At 36.8% G+C, this 18,189-nt stretch overlaps 1 long non-coding RNA gene and 1 pseudogene across 2 annotated transcripts in view; one reads left to right on the forward strand and one right to left on the reverse strand.

Annotated features, from left to right (window-relative positions):
- The window catches only part of LOC129050751 (uncharacterized), a 32,905-nt gene that overhangs the window by 13,472 nt on the left and 1,244 nt on the right, over positions 1-18,189 (reverse strand). For both annotated transcript variants that reach the window (XR_008514496.1, XR_008514497.1), the window contains exon 2: positions 8,356-8,461. This is a non-coding gene — a long non-coding RNA (uncharacterized LOC129050751). The remainder of the gene's footprint in view (positions 1-8,355; positions 8,462-18,189) is intronic.
- PONPYGV1R-PS1876 (vomeronasal 1 receptor ponPygV1R-ps1876 pseudogene) lies at positions 10,290-11,168 on the forward strand (annotated as a pseudogene).

Consider the following 18,189-nt stretch of genomic DNA (forward strand, 5'->3'; position numbering starts at 1 on the left):
CTGTTTATACTTTTTTTGTTTGTTCTTTTTGTCATGTCATAATTTGCCTCAATTACAGCATGATAACACTTGTAAATAAAGGTATACTCATCTTCCTAATTCAACTTGAAATGTGTTTATTCTTTTTTAACCTCTCTTAGCATTTAACATTATTTCTTAAAAATAAGAAAACGTGATATTAAGCTACATACACCATGCACAAAGCACCTGGCTAGATGGTATTCAACAAAATGTGCACATAGATTAAAAACTGAGAAAACATCTACAAGATATTCCAAAATCTGACAATTTACACAGCGTATAATAAGAACACAATTTAGTATTAGTGATTTTAATATTATGGATGGTGAGATGGTTGGCTCTGTGTCGCCACCCAAATCTCATCTTGAATTCTAATCCCTATAATCCCCATAATCCCCACATGTTAAAGGAGAGACATGTGGCGGTAATTGAACCATGGGGGCAGTTTCCCTCATACTGTTCTTGTGACAGTGAGTTACTTCTCACGACAACTGATGGTTTTATAAAAGGCTCTCCCCACTTCGTTCAGCACTTCTCCTTTCTGCTGCCTTGTAAAGAAGGTGCCTTGATTCCCCTTCGCCTTCTGCCATGATAGTAAGTTTCCTGAGGGCTTCCCAACGATGCTGAACTGTGAGTCAATTAAACCTCTTTATAAATTACCCAGTCTCTGGCAGTTCTTTATAGCAGTATGAAAATGAACTAATAAAGATGGATTTTAAAATCTGTGTAATAAGTGGACATTTTGATTTTCTCTAACAGTCGATTACATGCAAGTAGATTTGTAAGAGTTTTATGTTTTTTTCTTGGTACTCCAAGATTAAGATTAAGTTCCAGGTTCAGCTTTATGTTGCAGAAGAACATATAAAGCAGGGGAAATACTGAAAGACTTATGGTATCAACACAAATATGCCATTGCCCAAAATGTGTTTGTGTAGACTAAAGGTTGCATTGTAAACTGGATGTTACGGTATTCCTGTTGAATTGCAGAGCAACGCAGGGTGCCAGAGGGAAACCAGAAAAAAAACCCTGGGTTTTAAATGTTGTCCTTCCACTGACAAACTCTATGACCTTGGACATCTTATACCTTAAAAGCTGGACACAAAGAGAATCTCAAACATCATGCACAGGGCAGGGTACATAATGGGTTCTGTTAAAAAAAATAGCTGTTATTGCCGGGCGAGGTGGCTCATGCTTGTAATCCCAGCACTTTGAGAGGCTGAGGCGGATGGATCACCTAATGTCAGGTGTTTAAGACAAGCCTGACCAACATGGCGAAACCCCGTCTCTAGTAAAAATTCAAAAATTAGCCGGGCGCAGTGGCGGGCGCCTGTAGTCCCAGCTACTCGGGAGGCTGAGGCAGGAGAATGGCGTAAACCCGGGAGGCGGAGCTTGCAGTGAGCCGAGATCCGCCACTGCGCTCCAGCCTGGGCTACAGAGCGAGACTCCGTCTCAAAAAAAAAAAAAAAAAAAAAAATTAGCCAGTCATGGTGACACACGCCTGTAATCCCATTTACTTGGGAGGCTGAGGCAGGAGAATTGGTTGAATCCGGGAGGCGGAGGTTGTAGTGAGCCGAGATTTTACCACTGCACTCCAGCCTGGGCAATGCAGTGGATGCCGTCTCACCAAAAAAAAAAAAAAAAAAAAAAAAAAAGCTGTTATTACAGTTGGTCATTTAAATTGAAAGCGCCAGGTAACAGAGACTGCTGAATTGAGACACACATGGTAACAACATGAGACAACAAATAGAAATGTCATGTTCTAAGAGGGGTGCCCCATAAAGACAGATTTTAAATGTGATGCATACCGGTCACATTATGTCTTGGGTGCACAGACATGAACCGTGTAACTTCTATAAATGATCAACCATTTTTTTACACCATTTTTCCATAGCATTTGTTATAGAAATATGTTTCTAAGTAAAGTCAGTTTGTCTTAGATCTAAAGAAACTTGTTCTAGGGAAAGTCATTAAAATCTTTTCTAAAATCAAAACAAACTTCCAAAATAATTTTCCATGCTCTGAAACTAAGGGCCAAGTAAATCATGCAACAACTTTTCAGTAGCTCCAAACTCTGAATAGTCACTGCACTGTGTTAAAGCAATCCTGTCCCTCACAATGGTATTCAGGTATTAAATGGTATTGAGGTATTCAGGTATTAAAATCTGAATCGAAGTTGCCTCCTTAGTGTGGGAGGCAGCGCATCAGTCTCATAAAATCTTAATTTGAAAATTTCTTTACCACAATATTGTTTAACATTGCAACAACTATTATTTCAGGAAGGCAATTTGCAGGACGCATTTGAAATATATTACTCTAGAGAAAAGAAGAAATAATTTGAGGAATGGCAAAGTAAAAGTAAAATGATTTCTTTCATATATGGTGAGAAGAGTCGTATACACACATACATGCTTCTAATATATGATAGAGAAGTATCTAATTTAATCTGGGAGCATAGTAAAGTGACAGGTTCTGTTCTTAGGAGACACCTCCTGCCTGTAGGTGGAATACATTAGTCCGTCTGTCCTCCATCTCTAACTATGCAGGTATGTCTTGTTCATTGATTGGCTACACAACAAATAATCTGATCTGCCTCATCAACAATTCCTACTGTTTACAGCAGGTGTCAGTGCTTTATGAAGTGACACATGCTTCTTTCAAACAAACAATAATTGGTTTTGAAGTCATTCCAAACTTATGGAATAGTTACAAGGAAAGTTACAAAATGTACAAAGTACCTTTATTAGATTCACCAACATTATACATTTTGCCATATTTACTCTTCCAATCTCTCTCTCTGTATGTGTGCATGTGTGTGTGTGTATCCCTCTTTCTCTCTCTGTGTCTCACTCTTTCTCTCTCTCACTCTCTCTCTATCCCTTTCTGTCTCCCTCTCTCTGTCTCTCTCCAACCAATACTTTAATGTTATTGTCTCAGAAGAAAATCAATCTCTTACAATAACTGTACTACAACTTTCAAATTCACAAAATGTGATTTAATGCCTTAATCACATGGCAGCCTACCACATTTCAAATGTTGCCAGAGGTTCCAACATGCTGAATTTCTGTTTATGCTGAATTCATCTCTATGCTATATTTTTCTTGATGCTACATTTATTTTTATGCTATATCTCTCTTTATGTTATATTTTTCTTTATGCTATATTTCTCTCTATGCTATGTTTTCCTTTATGCGATATTTCTCTGTCTGCCATATTTATTTTTCTCCTGGCCAAGGATCCATCCCAGGCTCACACATGGAATTGGGTGGTTCTGCCACCCTGGTCTTCTTCGATCTGGGATGTTATTTATCTCTTCTTTATCTTTCACAGCATGAATATTTGTGAAGAGTGCAGGCTATTGCATGTGCCTCTTGAACTGAAGTTGCACCCCAGGACAATGTCACCCCACAACCTTAAATTCCTATGATTTATTCCTTCCTGGGAATTTCATTGCCATAACAAGGGCTGGACTCTCTACTTCCACTTCACAAAAGAAAAGCCGTGTTGACTCTTAAGAAGCACAAAAAGTGGCAGGAGAGAGCTGCTGAGATGTTTCAAAAATGCATGTCTGGCCCTTGAATTTGGAGATAGTTATGGAGAGAATGATGCGTAATTGTGGAGGTTAAATATTTTTTTTTTTTGTATCAGCCTTACCCAAGTCTACCTATCAGAGCAATGGGCACAAGCATGCATACCCCAAATTAAGCCAGAGAGGAATGAAGCCAGCCCGTGGGGAAGAGGCAGAGGAATGAAGGCACGGCCAGACCAATGAGGGAGGATGGATGTCCTTGGTCATTATCCATGGAAGACATCCCCTCTAGCCTCAGAGGAAGTGCTAATGTCAAGTCAAAAGCACTGTTTAGGAGTGCTGGCCAGGCACAGTGGTTCTGCCTGTTATCCCAGTACTTTGGGAGGCCGAGGAGGGCGGATGACCTGTGGTGGGGAATTCGAGACCAGACTGGCCAACATGGTGAAACCCTGTCTCTACTAAAAATATAAAAATTAGCCAGGTGTGGTGATGGGTGCCTGTAATCCCAGTTACTCGGGAGGCTGAGGTTGGAGAATCACTTGAACCTGCCTGGGCAACAGAGCGAGAATCCATCTCAAAAAAAAAAGAAAAAAAGAGAAGGTACACCTTTGGCAGGAACTAAGAAAGTTACTCATTTTTAGTGGTTCCCTGACTGCTGCTTTGGGCGGTTCTACTGAGGATCAGGGAAACAAACTCATGCATTATGAATGGTCCTTTCCCTCGGAATGCCAAGGACGAAACTGCCAAATTTTTATTTACATTTCAAAAGGAAATGATTATTATCTTAATAATAGGTGCAATGTTTTCTTATTTTCAAACAAGGTTCTTGATGTTGAATTAAAATAGATTTTATGGTAATTTCTTATTACAAAGCAATACATGCATAGAAAAAGATGGAAAATGCAAAAAAATGGAATATATTTTAACATCTATATTTTAATATATTTACTATATTCTATATTTCTACAATTCATAAAAATTACAGTTAACATCTCAGCATATCACCTTTCTTTTTCTACATACATGTGAATGTAATTTTTATTCAAATATGACAAAATACTGTATCACTGTTTTTGTTCCCTTTTTTCATTTTACATATTCTGAATTTTTTTCTATGTTAATAAACATTCTTCAGAATGCTTTTTCTGGCTGAAGAGTTTTCTATTTTGTAACTCTGCCACAATTAACTTAATCTGTCTTTTTTTGTTGGGAATTTAGAATATTTCTGGTTTTTGTTAATGGTATAACAGAAATTGCAATAAATATACTGTAACTAGTGTTTTCTATATCCCTGGAATTATTTTTGTGGTACTTTTGACAATATAATTTATGAGTCAAGAGTTAAAGGAAAACATTGAGAAGATCATAGTATTTATATCTAACTTGACCTATGTATATAAAAACATTTTAAACAATGGAGTTATTCTTCTTGTAGGCCAACATCATTTTAATAGACATCTTTGTTTTGGTATGTTTTTGTATTTTTCTTAACTTTTCTTAAAATAACCTAACTTTTGTCTCCAGATGCCAGCAACTTCTGTGTGCCTTGCAGAGCCAAATAATATTCTTTTTTTTAATAATGTTAAAACGTTTATTTTATGACTTGTCTTTTTACAAGTGAAGAAAAACTTGTGAAAATTTTGTTTTTTCATTAGCATACTAGCTTAAATCTTTGTTTTTGTTTTTTTTTTTCCAAAGGCAATGTCCTACTCTGTACTGTCTCAATAACTCCCTGTGATTTCTACAAATGCAGAAGGCTGACTCTTTCCATGATATCTTCCACTGCTCCACCTCTGACCACACAGCCTCTCCCATTTCTTCCAGTTCCCCACTTGCAGTAAGTAAATCTCCCCTTTGTGATTTGCTGTCTTTCCCCTTCCTCTGAGGCCAGAAGGTACACAGATTCCTGAAGTGCAGCTTCAACCTCAATCTGGCTAATCACAGTGTTTTTCTCAATTAGGATAGGTCCTTGCTCAGAATGTTTCAATTGCAGCTGCTGAGAGAACACAGTTATGGGCCTGGGGGGAAACAAACTGGCAGCATTTCTTTCTTAGAACCATGTCTCAGGGACCACAATCCACATGCACAGAATCACTCCAAGACTCAGCTGCTGAGTATCTGTTTCTCCTTCACTACTAGTGAGTGCTCAAGACTCAGGTGAACGGTGGGAAGAGGTAGGATTTTCTTCATAGTGTCTGTGATTCTCTCATAATTTTATTTTTACTTCTCACTGAATTATGACTAATTAGTAAGAATTTCCAGATGAAATATAAATGTTAATATTATGAGCACACAAATTTACATACTCATGTAATGAAATTTGTGATTTTATAATATCACATTTGAATTGAAGCTTTACTAGGCTATTTTTGATTACGATAAATTAGTATAACAAAGTATTTTATGTATTTATGAAGAATTCTATCTTTCAACACACAACAAATGGAACTAATTTAGAATAATTTAATCATATATCTTTTTTATGGTTTAGAGATACTTCAATATATTTTAATACTTTAGCACTATTTAAATAATGATGTCATAGCATAAAATATTTTCAACATTTCACAATACCAATAAATTAGCAGATGACCATAAAACATTATGTTTTATTGGATTATAGTAATTGCTACCAGAAGGATTTTTTTCTTGATAACACAAACTATCTGGCACCATCATTTTTTTGTTATATATTAAAACTCAGTAGTGTGAGTGACCAACTTACATGAATAGAGGCTGGTAATATCCAGTACAATTTCAAATATTTCTTTAAATTTAGTTTGATATTTAGATTTTCTAAATGATCTGAAACATACAAGATGTGTGTATTCACTTGTATAAGATTAGTTAGGAGAGAATAATAATTTGTGAAATCTTCTAAATTTAGTATCTCAAGTGACAAGTAATTTTTAACTCAATTGTTGAAATTCATAATTAACATTTTGTGTATTTAATAAGGTTAATGCCTTTTAGTGTCTATGTTTCTTTAAAATGAAAGACAGAGAGAATGAAAACAAGACACTGTTGCAAACAGAAGAAACAAAACGACAATGACAGAAGTTGTCCATTTTTTACTCACAAGGGCATGAAAGCCTTAAGAAATTTGATCAGTAGCAAACTTTTCTATATCTGTACCATGAGAGAATTTTAAGTTTTTCTTAAACGAGTTCATGTTAAAAGCCTTGTACTTCATGTAGAAGAGGGAAGATGTCTGAAAAGATGGGTCTTAATGGATCCTAATCATTCCTGATCAGGGTACCTGAGCAGAAAGACATGCCCTCCATTTCCTTCTTAATACAATATTTGACACAGTTAATATGAGTATAATTTTTCTGTTACTCTGATGCACAGGGATATGATGGTAAAATACCTTGAAAGCATTTAGGAAAAAAAGTCCTATATTTTGCTCAAAATTTTAGAGTTTGGTAATCAGAAAAATTGCACTGGCAGACATAATTTTATGATTTCCAAAAAGTTATAGCTCAGAATTAGTGATCGAGCCCCTCCCGGGTGGTTTTTTTGTTTCCTACCTCTGCAGTGACACTTTCTTCTCCCATATTTTTTTCTCAGATGAGATGAAAATAAAATGTCTTGAGATTGTGAATATCTGCACTTGTGAGCACTGTGCTACCATCTGCACTCTTTGCTAAGCTAAATTACAATAGAATAGTAGATGCATTCCAGTTTCATTTCTCAATGGTATCTGGAACTTGCCAAAATCATTCTTTTGTCATTTGTACAATACACAAACGATATTTATAAAATTGTTTTAGCTGGAAAAGGTGACTCCCTTTTCTGATGTTGCCAGCTGTGTTTGTCAGTTTACCAACTATTGCCAGTGAATAAAAAGACCTACTGCCCTGCCAACTAGGTCATGTGCAATTCTCATAATCACTTCATTCTTCATAATCATAGTTGATGGCCAGTAATATGTTTTAGGACACTGTTCATAGAATACGGTGAAATTGATGAGAATATGACACCTTTCATTATTAAACTAGTAAAAATAAAACAAGGTGTTATTTATTTTCTGATATGGATTTTTAAGCATAAATATATGTCAGGAAGAATGTAAAAAAACTATTAAAACATATCATTAAAAATACAATTCTAAATAGTACATATTAATATAATAATGAAAAGATAGATTTAATCAAACTTTATCTTGTCCAAAATAGCATATTCTGTAATGCAAAATAGTGACAGGTTTGTGAATGGCTTCTTTCTCTCATGACAATCTTTTCTTCTGATGTCTGATCAAGGCTGTTGACTTTATAATCAGCCTTTGGTTACTGGTCCATTGAAAGGTATTGTTTTCCCTAACATCCACGATTGTGCATATCCTTTGGGGCTTACAGTATTAAGAATATCCTGAGAGGAAAGTGAGAATAATGAAGATGAACTTTATGTGTATTATCTGTCTTCTGAGAGTGCTCAGGGGCTTCACCCTCAACCCAAAGGCAAGCTGATTGCCAGATCTCATAGTGAGTGCTGAGAATTGCTTTTAGATTTCTAAGTGTGTACTGCATCAAATAGGACCCGATTCTTACACTCAGATCAACCTATATGACCTCGTGGATTTTTTTCTTCTATTTAATTTCTCTCAGTGGTATACCATGTTTTCAGATCTCATAATTATTTTATGTTGGAATTGCCAGACTCAGCAAATAAAAATACAGAGCATACAGTTAAGTTTAATATTCAGAAAGAAAACAAATAACTTTTTAATATAACTATAAAATATTTAAACATTTGCATGTAGAATTCCTATGCATAACTATTATTACATATTACATATATATACTCACTTTTTATTTATGTGAAATTCATATTTAATACTCTTGTACTTTATCTGTTGATCTCAATCCATAAGAATCATAGTCCTCCTCGGTGTCCAGGCTCAGCACCAATGACCTAGAGTCCCATTGAGTAGAAGGTCACATGAGAGTCATTTACAGAGTAGGGGCATGAATGAAAAATGGTGAGAGGGATGTCTTAGGGGTAAAAAGAGAAAATATTAAAATTATTATTTATGTTACTTTTTCTATTACATTTATTCTCTCTCTTTGTTAGATAATCTACAATACCTGAAGAATAATAATAAAAAGATTCTGGTCCATAGTTATTAAATAATTCCATATGTGTTAGTGATTCATACTCAAATTTTGCTTTACTTGTACTGGATTGTGAACCTTATAATGTGAAGATCATTAAGACTTTCTGTCGATATTCTTCTGGTGTTTCTCCTGAATGCAATATGGCAACAGATTCAAACTGAGCTGGGGGTGCAGATGTATATTGTTGAGAACTATCAATTGGTTGGTTCTGTAAGTTGAAATAAATATGTCCCTTTAATAGATTAAGTGCTTGAATAAAAAGTAAAAATTATTTGCTGCAATTTTTTTGATAAACTCATACGCATCAAGTGGTCTCAGAGCCTTAGAGCAATGTCTACCTCAACCATTATTTTCTGAGTATGAGCCAAAAACACAGACTATCACATAATCTGCGTTGCCTTACATATTTACACTTAGGGACCAGTTAGTTTTAAGTGACCTTGAAAACAATTGAATACTTTTACATCTCAGAAGAAAAATAGAGTGCCTACAGATTTTGTTTCAGTATTATACAGCTGAATTTTTCTATACCAGTATTGAATTGATTTAATAAAATAATAATGCCAGCATCCAGAGCAAATAACAAGAGAACAATTTTTAAACTATTCAGTAAAATTTCAGAAAAATTATTTTGATACAGAGATCTTTCAATTAACATATGATGAAAATTCCCTTTACTATTGAAGAGCAAAGTGTTTTCGAAGGCATGGGAGGGTATTTCTGTATTAAGTGAAGGCTCAAGAAAAAGATCTTCACATAAGCATTTTAATGTAAAATTATGGATGCCATAAACTTGAGAAATGTGTTGTTCATTCCCTTGAAAATTGAAAGCAGGGTTTTTAGTAATTCCTTTCTGAGATGATGAGGGTTTAGATGAGGAGTACCATATTAAAACTAAGCTTCAAGAGAACCAGGACCATTTTGAAAAGATACAGTTAGTACAGCAATGTTCACATCCTAAACCCCAGATCCTGTGAATATCTTAGCTAATATGACAAAGGAAAATTAAGTACAGATGGTGTCAAGGTTAATAAGCATCTGACTTCATGACAGATTATCTTCATCATTAGCAGAAGCCTTATCTAATTAGAAGGGTACTTAAATATGAAACGGAGGCAATAAGAAAAGCATTAGAGTGATGGGATATTGGATTGATTCGCTGCAACTTTTTTCAAAAAAATTTTTGGTGATTCTTTTTCCATTAGCACAAAGTTTACCTCAGTTCAGTTGTAAAAACATCCATGATTTATTTTATATGCATGTTATTATGGGTGGTGAAAATTAAGCAAACAATACAGAAAGTAAAGAAATTCTTTTTGAGGAGTGAGCCACAGGTACTATATGAGTATAGATAATGTGCACCCTACATAGGTGTGATTGTGGATGTGTTGATATTTGATATATATATGAGTTATTTGTTATAAAATATAATACTCAGGCTGCATTTAAAATTTTTATGTGAGATAGTGAGGGTTAATCAAGATAAATGGGTAAAATTAAAATGGTAAGGTTGGTAATAATTTTGACTATACAGTAACAAACATTGATGATAAGAGGTCTATTGCTTTTTTTCAGTTATATAAAATATAATTCCTCTTCATCATTAAGATGACCATGTTCCACTTAAGGTACTGCTAACAACTGCCCTTCTTTTTCAAGCTGGTATTGGACTCACAGCCAACAACTTCCTCCTATTCTTCTGAATCTTCTCACTCCTTCAGGATCAGAGGCCTAAGCCCACGGACCTCATCACCTGTCACCTAGCCCTTGTCCACTTAGTGATGTCCCTCACTGTGGTCTTCTTGGCATCTCCAGACCTGTTTGAGTCACTGTATTTTCAGAGTGACTTCAAGTGTAAGACATTCTTCTACATGCACAGGGTGATGAGGAGCCTCTCCATCTGCACCACCTGCCTCCTGAGCATGCTCCAGGCTGTAGCCATCAGCCCTGGCACCTCCTGGTCTGCAAGGATTAAACAGAAGTTCACAGGTTACATCTTTCACTCCTTCTTCTTCCTATGGGTTCTCAGTTTGTCTCTCAGTAGTAACCTGCTCTCCTCCACTGTGGCTTCTTCTAATGGGACCAAGACCAATGTGCTAAGTATCAGCAAATACTTCCATAAGCTACATTATCAGGAGCTGTCTTTCATGCTGCCACTGCTTACGAATGTCTTCTTTGTAGCAATCATGCTGCTCTCAAGTGCATACATGGTAATTCTCCTGTCCAGGCATCAGAGACGATCCCAATACCTTCATAGAACCAACCTGTCTCCAAAAACCTCCCCAGAGAAAAGGGCCACCCAGACCATCCTCCTGCTGGTGAGTTGCTTTGTGGTCATGTACTGGGTGGACCTTATTATCTCATCCTCTTCAGCTCTATTATTGGCTTATGACTCAGTCATTGTGAGTGTCCAGAGGCTTGTGGGCAGTTTCTATTCCACTGTCAGCCTTTTCACACTTATTAGTTCTGATAAAAGAATAATCAAAATTTTGCATAATGTGTGATATAAATATAAATTTTTAATGAATTAATTATAAAATAGTCTGAAAAATAGATTGCTTTGACATTAGTTAAATTATCCAAGAAGTAGATGATTTGATATATAATCTAATGACACTTCTAATCTATCTAAATTCTTTTGAAACCTATGCTGCCAAAGTCTTAGTGGTTTCTTGAATTCAATGTCCACCCTTAGAGTCTCCTGTGTCTACAGGTTCTTTATCTTTAATTTTGATTCCCTAATTTTTCTATAAGACAACTTTTCTATCTTGAAGTGTACACTCAAGAAGCTCCTGTTGGTAAATAGGAGCTTTCTTTCTCTCTCTCCCTTTCTCTCTCTCTCTCTCTTTTTTTTTTTTTTTTTTACTTTTCCAGATAATTTAGTTTACCCTTATTTATTAAAAATATGCTAGCTATGTATCCAATTATAGGTTGAACAATACTTTTTTTCAGAACTGTTCATATTTATTTCTCAGTTTTCTGGGTCTATACGGGCTGTGGAGATTTTACTCTCACCTTGTAGGTTATCTCTCCTTCTCATGGCTTTTAATTGTCTTCATTCTATTTGGTGTTATGCAGTTTGACTGTTATTTTGTTAAATATCTTTCTTTATTGCTCTCTTTTAGACACAACACACTTCTGCATTTATGAGTTTATATCTGGTTTTTAATTTTAGAAATTTGAAAATAATTATTTTATTAGTGTGATTTATTATTTGTATGGACTTAAGTAAAATAATTGTGCTTTGTTCCTTCTTATTCTGTTACTTATATATGTATAATTACATTCATATTGCTATTATTTTGTTTCTCTTACTGTATTTGGCTATATTCATTCTGTTCAATAGTCCAATTCACTAATCCAGTTCACTAATCCTCTCGTCATCAACTCAGTCTAATTTAATATTTAACTCATACATTGTATATTAATATGATTTTAAATTATTCCATTTCTATTTGACTCTTTTCCAAATTTGCTTGTTTAGTTTTCTGATTATTTTGATATCTCCTTTTCCCCATTTGCTTAAAAATTTAAACATATTTTCAACATGCCTAGGTATTGTGATGCCTAATTTCTTCTGACCCCTTTACCTGATGGCTTGTTTTCTTCTGTTTTACAATTTTTAATTTGCTTCTCACACAAATAAAGATCTCACATTGAAACAAAATAGTATGGCTTGGCTTGTAATTTTTATTAAAAGCAGTAGTATATGTTGTATAAAGCAGTATATTGGGGGTAAATAGTTTTTAGGTTATTGATGAGCAGTTTTCCCTCAGATAGGCCTTAGAGTAGGGGTTTGTGGTCATGTAGATGAGAGGTAGACTGGGATTGAAATTTGTTATGGCAGTAATAACCTTCTGAGCACCAGGGAATTCAAATCCTTTTCAGGATACTTTGCCAATACCTCCCAGGTTTGCTGTGCCTTCCCTTCGTGCCTTTTATCAGAGATGGTCTCGTGCACAGCTGTATTTTACTGTTATTTTTACTCCTTTTTTTTTTTTTTTTGAGATGGAGTCTTGCTCTTGTCATCCAGCCTGAAGTGCAATGGCACAATCTTGCCTCACTGCAACCTCCCCCTCCCAGGTTCAAGTGATTCTCCTGCCTCAGCCTCCTGAGTAACTGGGATTACAGGCACCCACCACCACGCCTGGCTACTTTTTGTATTTTTAGTAGAGACGGGGAGTCACCATGTTGGCCAGGCTGGTCTTGAACTCCTGACCTTAGGTGATTCACCTGCCTCGGCCTCCCAGAGTGCTGGGATTACAGGCGTGAGCCACTGTGCCTGGCCAACTCCATGTTTTTAACTTGGTGGCAGGGGGTGAGGGAGTGAGGATCTCTCTGATGTTCTGAGGAAGCCTCAGACAGCACTGTCAACTGGGGTGTGTGGTTACTGACGTTTAAAGATTTTCCTGCCCTTCTGTAGATGCAATGCAGGGACACGAGCACATTTCCGTTTCTCCCCCAGTAGTAGAGAGGCTCCTAGTCCATGTTTCTAACTCCCAGTGGAAGTGGGTCTGCAACAGTGCCCTGTAAATTAACGGTTTAGTTTATTTGTTGTTGTTGTTGTTTTGAGACAGGGTCTCACTTTGTCACCCAGGCTAGAGTGCAGTGGCGCAATCTCGGCTTACTGCAGTCTCGACCTTCTGGGCTCAAGCGATCCTGCTGCCTCAGCCCCCCAAGTAGCTGAGACTACAGGCATGTGCCACCATGCCCAGTTATTTTTGGCATTTTTTGTAGAGACAAGGTTTCACCATATTGCTGGTCTTGAACTCCTGGGCTCAATTAATCTGCCTGCCTCGGCCTCTCAGAGTGCTAGAATTATAGGCATAAGCCCTGCGCCTGGCTAGGCTTCAGTTTCTTTATGGGAGATGCATCTGTGCAGAGATGTGGACGTTGGCCTTGTTTCTCCACCATCAGCTGCTGTGAGTTTTTTCACGGTTCCCTCTGGCTCATGTTTGGATGCTCTTACACTGCACATTGGGTCTTGTATTCTATAGGAGAGATGGGAGAGCTATGTCTCCAGAGTTGTAGCAGTGGGTGGGATAGTGGTCCCTCCCCATCAGCATTGTTGGGGAAGCATTCTCAGGATTCTACCTCATCTTCCCTGACAGGCCTTGTAGGGTTGCTAGAAACACTCTAACAAAGGTGTAAACCTTATGTCTGTAGACTCCAGGGTTTCACCTTCTCCTTCACCCACCTACACACAGGCACCAGGTACTACTTCAAAAGTTCTGGTTTAATTTTGCCAGTGTACATGGTCTTTTGGGTGCACATAAAAGCCTGGGGCCCCCATTACCTGCAGGCTTCTGCATCCCCTGATGTTGGGTTTGTTGTCTTCCCTGTGAATTCGGGTGTCCACATGGCTCAGAACAAGCCATTCATTCATTTGAAGTTTCTCCAGCTTTTTTGTTTGTGTAATGTATGAGCAACTCTTTGTCAAGTGTCTACATCTACAAACTTAACTCAGAAGTGAATATTTTTAAATACATTTCTTTTCTATCATACTTTTAGTACTTCTGTACAATTACCTATGCTAATTGTTCTTTAGTATTTTTTATATTTGTATGTCTTTATCACTCTATTTTATTTATTTATTTATTTATTTATTTATTTATTGAGATGGAGTCTCACTCTATTGCCCAGACTAGAGTGCAGTGGCGTGATCTTGGCTCACTGCAACCTCCGCCTCCCAGGTTCAAGCGATTCTCCTGCCTTAGCCTCCCCAGTAGCTGGGATTACAGGCATGTGCCACCATGCCTGGTTAATTTTTGTATTTTTTTAGTAGAGACAGGGTTTTGCCATGTTGGCCAGGCTGGTCTCAAACTCCTGAACTCAGGTGATCCACCTGTCTCCTCCTCCCAAGGTGCTGAGATTACAAGTGTGAGCAACTGTGCCTGACCTAGTTAGAAGTAATCTTATTTGTTTATTTTTAGTTTTGTTCCCTGGAATTTTGAGGTTAAATTCAAAATCTCGTTGCTCAGACCAATGTCATGGGACTTCCACCCTATTTTTTTTTTTGTAGCAGTTTCAGAGTGTCAGCTCTTACATTTAAGTTTTTAATAAATTATGAGTTAATTTTTATATATGGTGTAAAATGAAGGTGTTATTTTATTGTTCTCTGTGTGAATACCCAGTTTTCCCAACACCATTTATTGAAGAGACTGTCATTCTTTATTGTGTATTTTTGTTACCTTCATCTAAAATCAATTAGCAGTAAATGCATGAATTTCTGAGCTTTTTATTTTGCTCCATTAACCTATGTGTCTGTTTTTATGCCCATACCATACTGTTTTGGTTACTATAGCTTTGTACCATGTTTCATTGTCAAGTAACGTAATGTTTGCACATTTTTTTTTTTTAGCTGATATTGCCCTGATTCTTCAGGGCCTTTTTTGTATCATATAAATTATAGAATTTTTATCTTATGTCTGTAAAGTATGTCACTGATATTTTGATAAGAATTATATTAAATCTGTAGATTATCTTGTGTAATATAGACATTAAAACAATATTAATTCTAGAAATTCATGAATAAGGGACATCTTTCTATTTGTTTTTATTTAATTTTAGACCTCAATTTTTAAAGCTTTTTTTTTTAGCTTTTAATGTAGAGATTTTACCTTTTTGATTCAATTTATTTCTGAGTGTACTTTTTGTGTGTATTATAGATGGAATTGTTTTCTTGATTTCTTTTTCAAATACTTTTACATAGTTTCCTGTTAGTGTATAAAAACCTTATTGACTTTTGTATGTTGATTTTATCTCTTGCAAGTTTACTACATATCTACATTAGATCTAACAGTTTTTTAGTGGAGTTTTAAAGGTTTTCTATATAAAATTATGTGGTCTGCAAAGAGTGACAAGTTAACTTCCTTTCCAATCTGTATGCCTTTGATTTTGTTCTCTAATTTCTCTGGCTTGGATATAGAGTATTGTATTGAATAAGACTGAGGAAAGTGGGCATTCTTGTTGTGCTCCAGGTCTCATAGAAAAAGCTTGCAACTTTGTCTCATTTAATATATTATTAGCTGTTTATTTGTAATACATGTTGGTTTAGGTGAATTTATTCTATACCTAATTTGTTGAGAGTTTTTATCATGAATGGATGTTACTTTGAAAAAAATTTATTCGTATATTTAAACGTTATACTTGGTCCTGTGGTGTGTCTTTCTGATCAGAAGCTGAGATGTGCATCCATAGCTACAGGAGGGCATAAGGGCATCATTTCTCACATTCTGTCAAAATGACCTGCTCGTGAAGTCTACTGTGAGTGTCTGACTCCATAAAATAAATTGAGGCCCAGGAACTGTCATCTGCTTTCTTCGTTGAATTATGCCAAGTGTCTGAAAAAGTGCTTAATATATACATGATGAATACATAAGCCCTAACTCTCACCTCTTTAGATATATCTGACTGTGACTTTCTCAGCACCCAGGGATATCCATTCTCTCTGGGTCAAGGACAAAATCCAGCTAAAATGAAGCTCAATTGTCCTTTACAAATGTAAGAACAGGTTTGTCTTCTCTATGATTTTCCAATTATAGAGGGACATGAGTCATTGAGACATGAGAAAAAGCTTCTTGGGTGAAAGAACAGAAAAAAATATATAAATATGAACAACCAGAGCATGCCCAGCAACCTTTCCACCAAGCCAGGCACTAGGGATCCACTTTTCATGTTCTATGTCATTCATTCCTCACAAAAACCATATGAGGTTCATGGTACAATTCTTTTCAGAGATGGAAACTGAGGCTCATAGAGATGCACTGTTATTCTGAAACACAGTAGCTGGCAGAGTCTCCACTGTGCCTTGGAGAAAACAGAAGCTTGCCTACTGAACAGCTGGTCTGGGAACTGTGGAGTGGTGGTGAAGTCCTGGTAAAAGTTCAGGAAAATGGTAAAGAAGAAGATAGTTTGGCCCCGGAAGTCTGCTGCCAGGGACTGCATCAGCTTCTCCCTTGTGCGTGGCTGGGGGGTTGGCTTCATTCAAATCTCTAGGTTCAGGATAGACTCATTTTCTACTTGTGTGTGTGTTGTGGGGGTGGGGGCGGGGACAAGAAGGAACATACAGTTAGTGACGAAACCATGAAACACCAGAGGACTAGAATGTGTGGCTCAGACCAGGAGGTCCCCATCCTTTGGAGACTTGTGCATGTGGAGGATATAGATGTTCATGGTGAAGAATATTTAGTCTTCCAATGTCAAATTTGATGTGGAGGTAAAGAATAATTACTCCATTAATAACTTCAAGGCATCTTCATCAGACCGTATCAGCTGTAGAACAACAGCACTCACCTGTATTAATAACCTTTATGAAGAGCACTATCCCAGAGAGTTCCCAAAAATCATTCTCAATGTAGAAATGAGAAAACACAGGCTTTGTGATGTCAAATGGCTGCTCCAAAACACATGGGTCAAAATGAAAATCTTTCATGGTGAGGGTTGCATGAAATTTCTTCTAAGCTACCTGAGGCTCAGTCTGTTCCTGACATAAAGGGGAAGGGCATGGGGAAGCCACATTTTCTCTCTGTTTTAAAGACAGGGCACAGGGAAAGAAACCCTAGCACAACCCTTTGGACTTAAAGCAACATAACTGGGTTTTGTAACCTCAAAGGGAGAGAAACAGCTACAGCAACCCCATACCTGGCAAAATCGTCCATGCTAGAAACTCCAGGGTTGGTGAAAGCCCATCAGAGGGCCAAGGATCTGAAGAGATAACTCAGTGAACAGAAAAGCCAAATAAGTATAAAACAACTGAAAGGTAACTCAAACATACCAGTTGGAAAAGTGGAAATAGAAACATAATTTTCTTTGCCACATTGATACCAGCATATCAAATAATTCAAAGAAGGTTAACATCCCAGGGAGTCTGGATCCAAAATGGCAGATACATTCAGAAACTCCTGTTAGCAGTGTACCTGTCACAGCCCTTCTGGAACACAAACCGGCTTAGCTATTCACACTTTACACATGCCTATTCTTTCACTGAGTCATTTCTTTCCTGGGAGACTCATCTACCAGGGATTAGTACATGTTATGAGCTAAATTGTGTTCCCTTCCCAAAATTTATACTTTCATGTTTTAACACCTAGTGCCTCAGAATGTGACTATATTTGAACATATAGTCTCTGCAAATGTAAGGTTAAGTGAATTCATTGGGACACATCCTAATTCAACATGACTGGGGCCCTCATTGGAAGAGGCAGTCAGGGCACAGAAAGCACGAGAGAAGATCCTGTGGACATAGAGATAGAAGATGATCAGCTGCAAGCCAAGGACAGGCCTCAGAGAAAACACCTAGCCACCAGCTTCAGGTTGGATTTCTAGCTTCCAGAACTATGAGAAACTCAATTTTTGTTGTTAAAGCACTTCAGCCTGTGTTACTGTATTATGGAAGCCAGAGCAAACTGTCATGGCCTATTAGGACACACATAAGATGTTCCTTGAAGCATGAGTAAAATGGAAATAGAATTTATTACGTCAGGCTCCATCAGGATTAAAAGGCTAAATTACTGAGAAAAAGGC

This window comes from Pongo abelii, chromosome 18 (assembly GCF_028885655.2).
Source record: "Pongo abelii isolate AG06213 chromosome 18, NHGRI_mPonAbe1-v2.0_pri, whole genome shotgun sequence".
Lineage (NCBI taxonomy): Eukaryota > Metazoa > Chordata > Mammalia > Primates > Hominidae > Pongo > Pongo abelii.